This window comes from Caenorhabditis briggsae (genome assembly GCF_000004555.2).
Source record: "Caenorhabditis briggsae complete genome, chrIV, whole genome shotgun sequence".
Lineage (NCBI taxonomy): Eukaryota > Metazoa > Nematoda > Chromadorea > Rhabditida > Rhabditidae > Caenorhabditis > Caenorhabditis briggsae.
The window spans coordinates 16,417,288-16,428,924 of record NC_013487.2 but is presented as its reverse complement, the minus strand read 5'-3'; positions in this window follow the sequence as shown (position 1 = coordinate 16,428,924).

The window sequence follows — 11,637 nt, the reverse complement described above, 5'->3', positions numbered from 1 at the left end:
GCGTCTTGCCAACAAAATGGCTGTAACTCGCCTTAAAATTCAGCTAGAAATGGGATTTTTGCACCAAAATGAGCAGGAGAACTCAGGAAATAACATAGGTGGTTCGAAAAAAAAGGCATGACTTTGATACAGCCTGTCAATTTCAAAACGCCATAACTCGCTTCAAAATTGAGCTAGAGACCTGTTTTTTTACCAAAATGCGCAGGAAAATGTGGAAAATCCAAAACAATAAATAAAGTAGCTGAATATTTTGAATTCTCAAACTCAGAATCTGAGTCAGAAGTCGTTCCAAAACTGGAAACTAACTCCTAGAATTTTTCCTAGGTTTCCTGAATATGGGTAGGATTCAAAATTGTACTCTTTTGCAATCCATTATTCATAAAATTAGGGTCATCTGTTTGGGGGTTTTTTTGAAAAATTGACAAAAATTTCCTTTTTTTCTCTAGGTTCTCTATGTCTAATCAATCAACTCCTTTCTAAAATTCACTCTCTTCTTAGTTTTTCCACTTTTTTTTCATTCCTACCACCACTACGTACTACATCTTCCTATATACCGTCTTTGTTTAATTCATCACCTCCCCTCATTTTCTTTCTTTCTCTAACCACCCTCTCACTTCTTCATTATCTCCTACTAGTGAATTCAGGGGGAATCTCTCTTATGTTTCCTGTTGCATTTTCCGAAACCCCTACCCCCCCCCCCCCCCCATTTTTTATTTTCTTATTTCCTCCCCTTGAAATGTCTGCGGACTGTCCATCTTCCCGGAAATGCTCCGGTTTTGGTACTAATATAGTAAAATAATACAGGATTTTTATATTATTATTTTTAGGCAATTCCTAAGGATCATTTCAGTAAAAAAATCAAGTCTCTAGCTCGATTTTGAGCCGAGTTATAGCCAAGTTTGTTTCGAGGGCGGAATCAGCAAGAGGTTATAAGCGGCGGGCGCAACAGGCGTAGCTCCCCTTCTGTCGCGCTAGCCGCTTATCATCTCCGGCTCGTTGCGCCCACAGAAAAACAAAATAGGCTATAATTCGCTTTAAGATTAGCCAATAAAAGTGATTTTTAAAGTAAAATGTTGGAAATTTTGTGGGCTTTTTAATAATATACATTTCGAGACTAGAAAATGAAATTGAATTTTTAAAGAACTTCAAAACTTTTGATAGAATGAGCAAATATAATGAACAATTATTAATGAGTGATTGTCAAGGTTCATTTTGATATAAAAATCATGTCTGTAGCATGATTTTAAAGCGAGTTATAGCCAAGTTTGTTCCTAGGGCGCAATCAGCGGGAGGTGATAAGCGGTGGGCGCGACAGGAGGGGAGTGGCTTGGCAAAAAAACTTGGATTATCTCGATTTCTGTAAAAGATAGCAAAAAACTGTAAAATACAAAAATCATCCTTATAAAATTTTGAACATTTTTCTAGTTTACAATTTTTTGATACCTTTTTTGGAAAGCGAGATAATTGAGTTTAAAGTTGGAGGGCATAATTTAGATTATCTCACTTCTCAAAAAAGATACAACAAAGTTGTCAATCGCAAAAATGTGTAGAATTGAATTTTACACATTTCCACCGCTAAGATAATTAGCGAATTCAAGTAAATGGTCCTAGAGATCCTTGCCCAAGTGCCTAATCCCACCCCAAACAGTTGCTCACAACTGCGTAGCTGACAGATTTCTGTCAGAAGGTGTCACAATATGATTATATGGTGGGACACAGGGGTTCGTAAAAACTCTCGGGGGGGGGGGGGTCCCGAGGGTGATTTATTTATTACTCCCCCCTCCCCTGAATACCTTTTTATATTTATTATCTATTTCCATTCTTTATGCTCTTATATTCTAAAGAAATTGTAAGGAATAGGGAATAGGTTATCTCTCAATGGGGCGAATTTGCATAAGCTCCACTTGAAGAGACGGTTATAAAGGTACGGAAGTCGATAGGGGGAAGAATTGAAGAATTCCAGTGTGATGAATAATCGAAAATTCAAAATTTTGGGATCTGAAAATTCAAATTAAGGGCCTAAAAATTTAGTTTGGGACCTCGGGAAACTCCATAAAAGGAGAATAAGGAAGGAAACAAAAAATTCCATTTGTGTTTCTTTTTTTTTGAAAAAAAAATCTTCATAGGCTTAGCCAGAGAGCTGGGACTAATCCTGAAATCTACCAGGAACTCTCTTTTTTGTGTTTTTTTGGATTTTTTGAAAATTTTAAATTCCAGCGGTTTTTTGGGATTTTCTTGCCTAATTATTCTGGCATAAAAGTTATCTAATCTGAGTCAATTAAGTCAATTAAAATTCAGAAATTTTAAATAGGAAAATTCGAAAAAAAAAATTTTGAAATTGTTTTGATTTTTTGAATTTTCGGAGTTTTCAAAAAAAAAAACAAGCCTGAAAATCTGGTTTTTTGAATCAATCTTTTAATTGGAGATAATTAGCATGAATTATTAACCAATGTTAAGCTTCAAAACCATATCAACTACACGGGACACACTTTCCCACACACCGCCTTTATTAAGCAAACAAGTTTAGGCTCATCTCATTGTACCTATATAATCCAATTATACAGTGTATAGGTTACTGTTTTTATTATTTGACTAACCTTGTTCTTCTTGGAACTAGGAAAATCTCGAAAAATCTAATGTTTCTGAAAGACAAATCATTGAATTTTGTTTCTTCTGAATAAGCAATTTTTCCCAAACAATTTAAGGTAAAAATCATTTCTCTAGCTTGGTTTTGAGCCGAGTTACAGCCAAATCTGTTCCGAGGGCGCGCGGCGCCAGAGGTGGGGACCGGTGGGCGCGACAGGAAAGGAGCGGCGCCTGTCGCGCCCGCCGCTCATCACCTCTGGCTGCCTTGGCCCTGCGAACAGATTTGGCTGAAATAACATAGTTACAGTTTCATTATCACTAAAATCACGATTGCTTCTAGAAACTTCAAAAATATCCAGCTAAATTATGTTTTCTTGTTGTATATCCTCTTACCTCTCGTCACTTCTCTTGTTGTATCATTAGAAAACATCTTTCTTTCTTCTTCTCCTTCACCCCCGTAACGTGCCGTCTGTCTTTTTCTTCTTCGTTCTTCTGATGGTTCCGCTTTTCAATCCATCATTCTCGCCTCTCGCTTCTGTCCCTTTAATACCGTAATCTGATCACGGACACGGGCACTTTCATCCGGGGGAAGAGGGGGCAAGAGGAGGCGGAACACCCAAATAGGCTCCGCCCACTTTTCCCGGTGGAAGTGCTGGTGGGAGAGGCACCCTCTTCCTTTGACTTCCCCGATTTTGCTCGAGATTTGGAGATTCTTAGCGGGGTAATTATGGTTTTTCTTGGATTTTGAATTTTTTTGTCTGTCTGTTTCTATTTGTCTTAAAATTCTGCACATTTCACAGAAACTTTCATTTTTCTAGCTCAATTTTGGTCCAAAAACGATTTTCTTCTACCTAGTTACTTTAAAACCTCTAGAATCTGTAAATTGTAGCAATTCGTTTTGTTCAAAATATACCGATTGTATTGGCCTTAAAATTCCCCTCATTTTGAATTCATTTTCAATTTTATAGCTTAGGTTTAAGCCAAGATAGGGCGTTTTGAAGTTAAAAGCAACGGTTTTCGCAACCTAGGTACTTTAAAGCTTTTAAAGTCTAGGAATTTTAACAGATTTCCAAATTTAAGTAGAACACAATTGTTGGCCTTAAAATTTTCCTCATTTTGATGTTATTTTCACTTTTCTAGCTCAATTTTGAGCCAAGATAGGACGTTTTGAAGGTGGAAGCAACGACTTTTCTCTATCTAGTTGTTTCAGAGTATCTGAATTTTAGGAATTTTTGTAAATTTTTTTTCAAAATATATTGATTCTGTTGGCCTTGAAATTCCGGACAATTCCCACTAATTTTCACCTTTCTAGCTCGATTTTAAGCCAAGTTATAGCTCTTCTAATTTTGTGGGCGCACTCAGCAAGAGACAGGGAGCGGCGGGCGCGACAGGCGACGCTTTCCTACTGTCGCCCACCGCTTATCACCTCTGACCGGCCGCGCCTCCAGAACAAAAAAGGCTGTAACTCGGCTCAGAAGTGAGCTAGAAACTTGGTTTTTGCACTAAAATGATCACAAAAACATGGGAATTTTATAAGACTAGCCTGTTTGCCACGCCTCCGGCGCTTCAAACAGCTGGCTGGTGCGCCTTCAGCGCAAATCCTTTTTCTACGTGTTCGGACAGATCGAGAAAGAGACGCAACTTCATTTATTTATATAAGAATAATAAGTAAGCGCATTCATAGCTGATTATAACTCGGCTCAAAATCAGCCTAGAGACTTGGTTTTTAGTGGGCAATGTTCCTTAAAGGAAGCTTCTCCTAAAGTGCCACGTGTCACCATCAATCCTTAAACTGTACATAGTCTACCTAACCTACCAATCATTGTGTCATTCATATTGTGATTCAAATCTTCGACGTCTTCTTCTCAGAAAATACTCATTTCCCATCATTATTTGCGTCTGCCCCATTTGGTGTCAATTGATCACCTCTCCCCTACCTGTCCATGTTCCGTTTTGTCGCAATTTGTCTTTTTTTTTCTCTTTTTTCCGTTCGAAAAACTTGTAGGGTGAAGAATTGGTGAAGATTTCCTCTGCCTCTCTCTCTCTCTCTCTCTCTCTCTCTCTCTCTTTCCAAAAACTTTTCTCAAGGTAAATCATTTTCTTGTTCCTTTATAGCCATTTTAATTGCCTGAGAATTTTCTAGGTAACGGTAAAAGCATGTGAGATAATGATACCCATGAAATTAGGGGAGAAGCTAGAACTTTGAAAATTTAACTGAATAGAATAGATACTGTATTTTAATTATCTTCAAATTCTACACATTTTGTACTAGATTTCACTTTTCTAGCTAAATCTTGAGCCGAGATATGGCTGGACATCTGCTACCGTATTCCCTTTCAACTTTGATTCAAATTATCTCGGTTCCTGTAAGAGATATCCAGAATTGATCAACTAATGAAATGTAGCTGATAAAATAATAAAAATTTTATTAATTGATTACTTTTTGATATCATTTATAGGAAATGAGATATTTGGGCTCAAAGTTGACGGAACATTCTAACAGAGTATTAACTGTATTTTTCAACGTAGTACGTTTTGAAGCTTTGAATATACTGAATCTTGAGAAATTCATAATTTTTTTATAAATTATTGCTCAATTTGACTCTAAATTACACACATTCTATTTTTATTGACTTTTCTAGCTCAATTTCGAGCTGAGGTATGGGGGTTTTGAGCCTAGAGACGTTATTTTTGGAGTTTTCAGATTTCTTCGTTTTTTAGAGCCTCGAATTTTTTGGTTTTCAAGATTCTCTTTCAATTTAAAAACACTATTTTGTTCAACTTTGAATCCCAGTCATTTTGCACTAAATTTCACTTTTCTAGCTAAATTTTGAGCTGAGATATGACGTTTTGAAATTCGCCATCCGCTACTGTAGCTCCTGTAAAAGTAGGGACTCCTAACTTTGAGCTGATTTATCTCGGCTCCTGTGAAAGATATCAAAAAGTGATAAACCAATAAAATGTTTATCATACTATCACAAATATTTTATTAGTTGAACACGTTTTGATATCATTCACAGGAAATGAGATATTTAAGCGCAAAGTTGACGGAGCATTCTAACAGAGTATTAACTGTATTTTTCAACGCAGTCGGTTTGGAAACTTCGAGTTTCACGAATCTTGAGTATTTAGCAATTTTTTTTGATTTGTGGTAAATTTAGCTTCAAATTTTATATATATCATATTTTAGTTGATTTTTCTATCCTACTTCTGAGCCAAGATATGGGGTTTTGAGCCTTAAACGTTTACTTTTCCAGATTTTCCAATCTTTTCATTTAGAAAAGCTTCGAATTTCAAAATACTTGAAATTTCACTCAACTATTAATAGTTTATTTAGTAAATCTTAAAATTTCACTCATTTTCGTCTAATTTTCACTTTTCTAGCTCAATTTTGAGCCGAGATATGGCGTTTTGAAATTGACAGGCTACCGTTTCTCCAAAAGAAGTGGCTCCTAACTTTGAACCAATTTCTCTCGGTTACTGTGAGAGATATCAAAAAGTGATAAACTGATAAGACGTTTATCATAATATCAGCAATAGTTTATCAGTTGACCACTTTTAGATATCTTTTACAGAAAATGAGATATATGGGATCAAAGTTTTTACCCTTCCTTTCACTATATGAGTTAACTTTTTTTTTCTCTTCTTTTTTGCTCTCACCATTTTGGCGCCATGGTATTTCTACAGTACTCCCCAAAACGCGGTAAATTGCACACATATCAAAAGACACCCCTTCCATCCAATTGTATAACTATTCAGGCGGAACTTCTTATTCAATTTGAGTACTCTCCCAAAAAAAAGAGTACCATGACTAACGAGTAAAAAAGTTCTCTCTTTTCGGTAAAACATCAAACGGTCCACAAGGAGAAGAAGGTGTCGGTGTGGCTAATGGTGTGCAATTGTCAAATGGAATAGAGAAATGAATCATAACCTTGAAAAGGAATGAAGGAATTGATGAGTTTTCTGGAGATGACTTCAGAGTACCGATTTGGATAGCCTTGTCAATTGATTGCGCATAAATTTTGACACATTTAGAGCAAATAACCACTGAGCTAGCTTTATTGTGAAGCGAGATATGGATGCTTGAAGTCTAGATAAACAATTACCCCATTTTCACAATTGTTTTTATCTTATAAAACGTATTTTTCTACACATTTTGGTGTAAAAACCAATTTTCTAGCTCAATTGTGAAACGAGTTACAGCCGAGGGCACGACCACCTAGAGGTAGGGAGCAGCGGGCGCGACAGCAGGGAGCGGCGCCTGTCGCGCTAGCCGCTAGCTGCATATTTAGTCATAACTCGCTTCAAAATTGAGCTAGAAATTTGATTTTTGTACCAAAATGATCCCTGGAAATTCACTTTTCCCGTTTCTTTAGAATTTTGAACTCCTATCCTTACCATATACTTCAAAAAAATAAGAAAAAAGTGTCTAGATCCGTCAACAAGGCGCGCGTACCGTTGTTCCTCAACCTGTCAATTGGGGAGGCTAGCCTAATAATCATTCTTTTCTCTTTTCTTTTCTACTCATAATAACAACAATAATCCGGGTAAAAAAGTGAAGAAGTAAGTAAATGAACAGGGACAAGTAATAATACTTGTTCCGTTTTCTCCCGACGCCGGACAGTGAAAACACATACAGTTCTCTTTCTCTCTCTCGTCAAGTAGCCGCAATTAGGTTCCTACACTTTTTTTTTCTGCCCCCTGTCATCTCATCTCATCACATCCTATTACATTCCAAAAAATGTTTTTATGCTAACAAGATATTTTATTGCCAAATTTAGCCTATTTTCGCTTCGAAAATTGAAAATGTTGCTAAACCAGATCATAAAGCATAAACTTTCAATTCGTTTGCGCTAAAGATCACTTTTCTAGCTCAATTTGGAGCCGAGTTACAGCCATTTATGGTGATAAGCGGCCGGCGCGACAGTAGCAGAGCGCTAAGCGGCACGCGCGACAGCGCGGCTCCCTTCCTGTCGCGCTCGCCGCTTATCGCCTCTGCCTACCCGCGCCTTCTGAACATTGAGCGCTGTAACTCGCTTCAAAATTGAGCTAGAAACTTCGTTTTTGCACCAAAATGTGTGGAAAAAGCCGTTCTATCAGGCCACATACATTTTGGTACAAAAATTTAAAAAGTTATGCTTTCCGAGTGATTCAAAAGTGTGTTGCTTCTATCAGCCATGACTCTGTTCAAACTTGCCCTAGAGCAGTGGTTTTAGACTCAAAATGTAGGGAAATTTCCCGCTAATTCAAAAATTTGTGATTTTCAAAAAAGTCTATTGAGTTCAAAACCCAGAGAGAGAGACACTTATGTGATATACGTGAAAATGTCCACTACAACATTTTTATAATTTTTTTTCTTTTCGCATTAATTTTTCTTTCAAAGAAAAAAAAAGCGTTTTGAAGTGGTCGTATGGTCATCAATTTTTGTGGATACAGTTTTCAAGTACCATCCCATCTCTTTTATTTTTTTTTCCAATTTTTTTGGAATTCATAATCAATTTTAGAAATTTCTTTTTTTTTGAACTTTCAAGTGTCTTAATAATGAAAACTAACATTTTTGGGAAATTATTTTCCCAATTTTTTAGGACAAATAGGTTTGATGATAACTCATCAAAACGTACTAGTAAAGGTGTTACTCATAAAAAGGTCACCGCCACCGCGCCGCTCTAATGAATGCTCCGCCCCTTGGCTCCGCCCACTTTCTTCGGGTAGAGGAAGTAGTGATTTTTATAGGTTTATCATTTTTATCTTTTGTATGCATCAAGTTTCGAAATGTTGTTTTTTTTATTCAAAAAAAAAATGGCAAAAAAAACCAATTTTACCTTCTTGAGTTTTTGACACCAATTATCTCGGGCCCCAATTAGGTTAACAAAACCATAATTACTTAAAAATGTCAAAAATTTTATAACAATCATTTTTCTAGTCTACAGAATCCTTTTAACTATTTTAGGAACTGAGATATGAACGCTTACAGTGTAGGTACTTTGAAATTGTCTAATTTGAAGTATCTAGCCAGTACGTTCTAAATTCAGAATGTAATTACCGTTATATCCTTTAGTTTTTTTAATCATTTTGGCGCAAAAATCATTGCTCTAGCTCAATTTTGAAGCGAGTTATGGTACAATTTGTTCTGAGGGCGCAATCAGCGAGAGGCGGGGACCGGTGGGCGCGACACTAAGGGAGCGGCGCCTGTCGCGCGCGCCGCTTCTCGCCTCTTGTTGAGCGTGCCCTCTCCGGTAACAAAAATGGCTATAACTCTTTTTTTTTTTTGACACCGATAAAAACATTTGAGGGATGCTCATTAACTTTTTCCTTCCCTTTCTCCCCCTCCCCCCAGTTTTTCCGTATTCTTGCTTTTTTTTGCATTTTTCACCCCCTGCATTCTTTTATTATTTCAGGTTTAAGAAGCAGATTTGGACAATTTCTCTACCTCCAAAAAGTTGGTTTCTTTTGGGTTACTGTACGCCCTTTTCTTCTTTTTGTGTAGTTCTCTTTCTTCTATTCTATTTATCTCAATTCCTAGCAGAGCTACAAAAAAGTTGTCAACTACAAAAATGATTGGCATAAAATTTCTAAAATTTTAAATAAAAAACCAAATTTCTAGGTCAATTTTGAGCCGAGTTACAGTCATTTTTGTTCGCAAGAAGTGCCTTCCGGCGCGCGCGACAGCGCCGCTCCCCTACTGTAGGCGAGCGGCGGCTGTCGCGCTCGCCGCTTATCGCCTCTAGCTGATTGCGCCTTCTGAACAAAAATGGCTATAACTCGCTTCAAAATAAAGCTAAAAGTTTGATTTTTGTACCAAAATAATCAGCATAGAATTTTACACACTTTTTTAGTTTACCCTATTTTTGGATCTTTTTTGGGAGGTGAGATAGGATCAATTCTTTTTGAGGAACTTTTTTTTCTGCAAAATCCCTTGCAACAAAAGAGTTTATAATTTAATTTTTTTTTTCCTCTTCTTAATAGATTCTAGAGAACAAAAAAAAAACGTAAATTCAAAACATATGGTCCTTTTGCTGGTCAGGAAGAGAGAGAGAGAGGGGGACATATGCAATCAATTGTCACTCTCTAGGAGCACCACCGTGGCTCTTTGAGCTTACCGCAAAATATTAGAATTTATTTTATATAAATCCCATTCATCATTTTGTGTACCCCATTTTTGAATGATGAAGGAGTTTTGAGATTCCACATTATTCAGAGAATTGCACACTTTTCGGAACTATTGACCACCACCTGGAGAGGAAGAGTGGTCAGTAGTAGAAGGGACCAGGGTATTTTTACTATCTTTTAGGATATTTTTGTTTGGCTTAAAATTTCCCTTATTTTACATTTTAATTCACTTTTCTAGCTCGACTTTAAGCCAAGATAGAACTATTTTAAGTTCAAAACAATGAATTTCTGGAACCTAGTTTCTTTAGAGTCCCTAAAACCTAGAAATTTTTGCTATTTTTATTAAAAATTATGTTTATCCTGTTTGTCTTAAAATTCTGCTTATTTTGCACTAATTTTCATTACTCTAGCTCAACTTTAAGCTGAAATATGAGGTTTTGAAGTTGGAAGCAACGATTTTTGTAATCTAGTCACTTCAAACCCTCTAAAATTCAGAATTTTCATAATTTTTGTGCTCAAAACTATGTTTATCCTGTTTAAATTAAAATTCCACTCGTTCTACATTTTATTCCACTATTCTAGCTTAATTTTGTGCCGAGTTACAGCCTCATCTATTCCGTGAAGTGAGTTAGCGGCACGCGCGACAGGCGCCGCTCCTCTACTGTCGCGCCCGCTGCTCCCTACCTCTAGGTGACCGTGCCTTCGGCTGTAACTCGCTTCAAAATAGAGCTAGAAACTTGGTTTTTGCACCAAAATGTGTAGAAAAATACGTTCTATCAGAATATGTACATTTTGTCAAATTAGCTTATTTTTAAAACCAAATTTTTTGAAATTTCAGGACCATCAGAATAGTATAACTTTGATACCGTTTTGTAGAGCTTAAAATTTCTCTATCGAGCTTATTTTTGATTTTTGCTAGCTTATTTTTGAGGAAAGTTAGAGGGTTTTGAAATTTGAAGATCTCTCGAAAATTGTAATAAAAGTTTGAATTTCGCGCCTAATCTGATTTTTTTGGGATTTTTTGAGATTTTTTCAAATTCCCGCTTAAAGAAGACAATCTCTAATCATCGTTTATCTTTTTCTTTCACTAATTACCCAAACAATTCATCTCTATATTTTCTTCCGTTTTCTCCTCTCCTTGTTCTTCTTCCTTTTGGGGGTAATTCCCGTTATTCTAATCACTCTCACTTCTCTGGGCCCCCCTCTCTCTCTCTCTCTTTTCTAATCAACTATTCTTTTTATTGACTATATACAAAAATTCAAAAATGACATCAATTTTGAGAGAGGCGCCCCCGGAAACAATTCAACCTCTATCGTTTAGTGTCTCCTAACTATTTTCTTATCACCTTTTTTCTTTCTTTTTTTTTTGACTCACCCCCCCCCCCCCCCCTCTTAGTTTCGAGAAACCGAAATTATTTTAGGATTATAATAGGAAATTGGTTTTTTGCTAATTTTGAAAAGCAGATGGAATTTCATGCAATTTGCAACGTATGTATTAAAAAGATCACAAATTTACAATTTTTTTGGTCAAAAAATCAAATTTCTAGCTCTATTTTGAAGCGAGTTACAAGCATTTTAACAATTTTGAGAACGCTCTCAGGCAGAGGTGATAAGCGACTAGCGCGACAGTGGGGGAGCGGCGCCTGTCGCGCCCGCCGCTCTCCACCTCTGGCTGAGTGTGCCTTCAGGACAAATTTGGGGCTATAACTCGCGTCAAAATAGAGCTAGGGAATCCATTTTTACAGCATTATGCATAGAAAATTGTGCTCTATACGATGCTATAAGTTTCTAAAAGTAACAATTGAAATGTGCTGTGAAAAAAATACTATTGTTCAAAGAAGGGGAGCTAGACTTCAAGCAGCCATATCTCACTTCAAAATCAAGCTAGCTCCGTGGTTTTTGGCCTGAATTGTGTAAAAATTGAAGCTAAATCAGATTCTT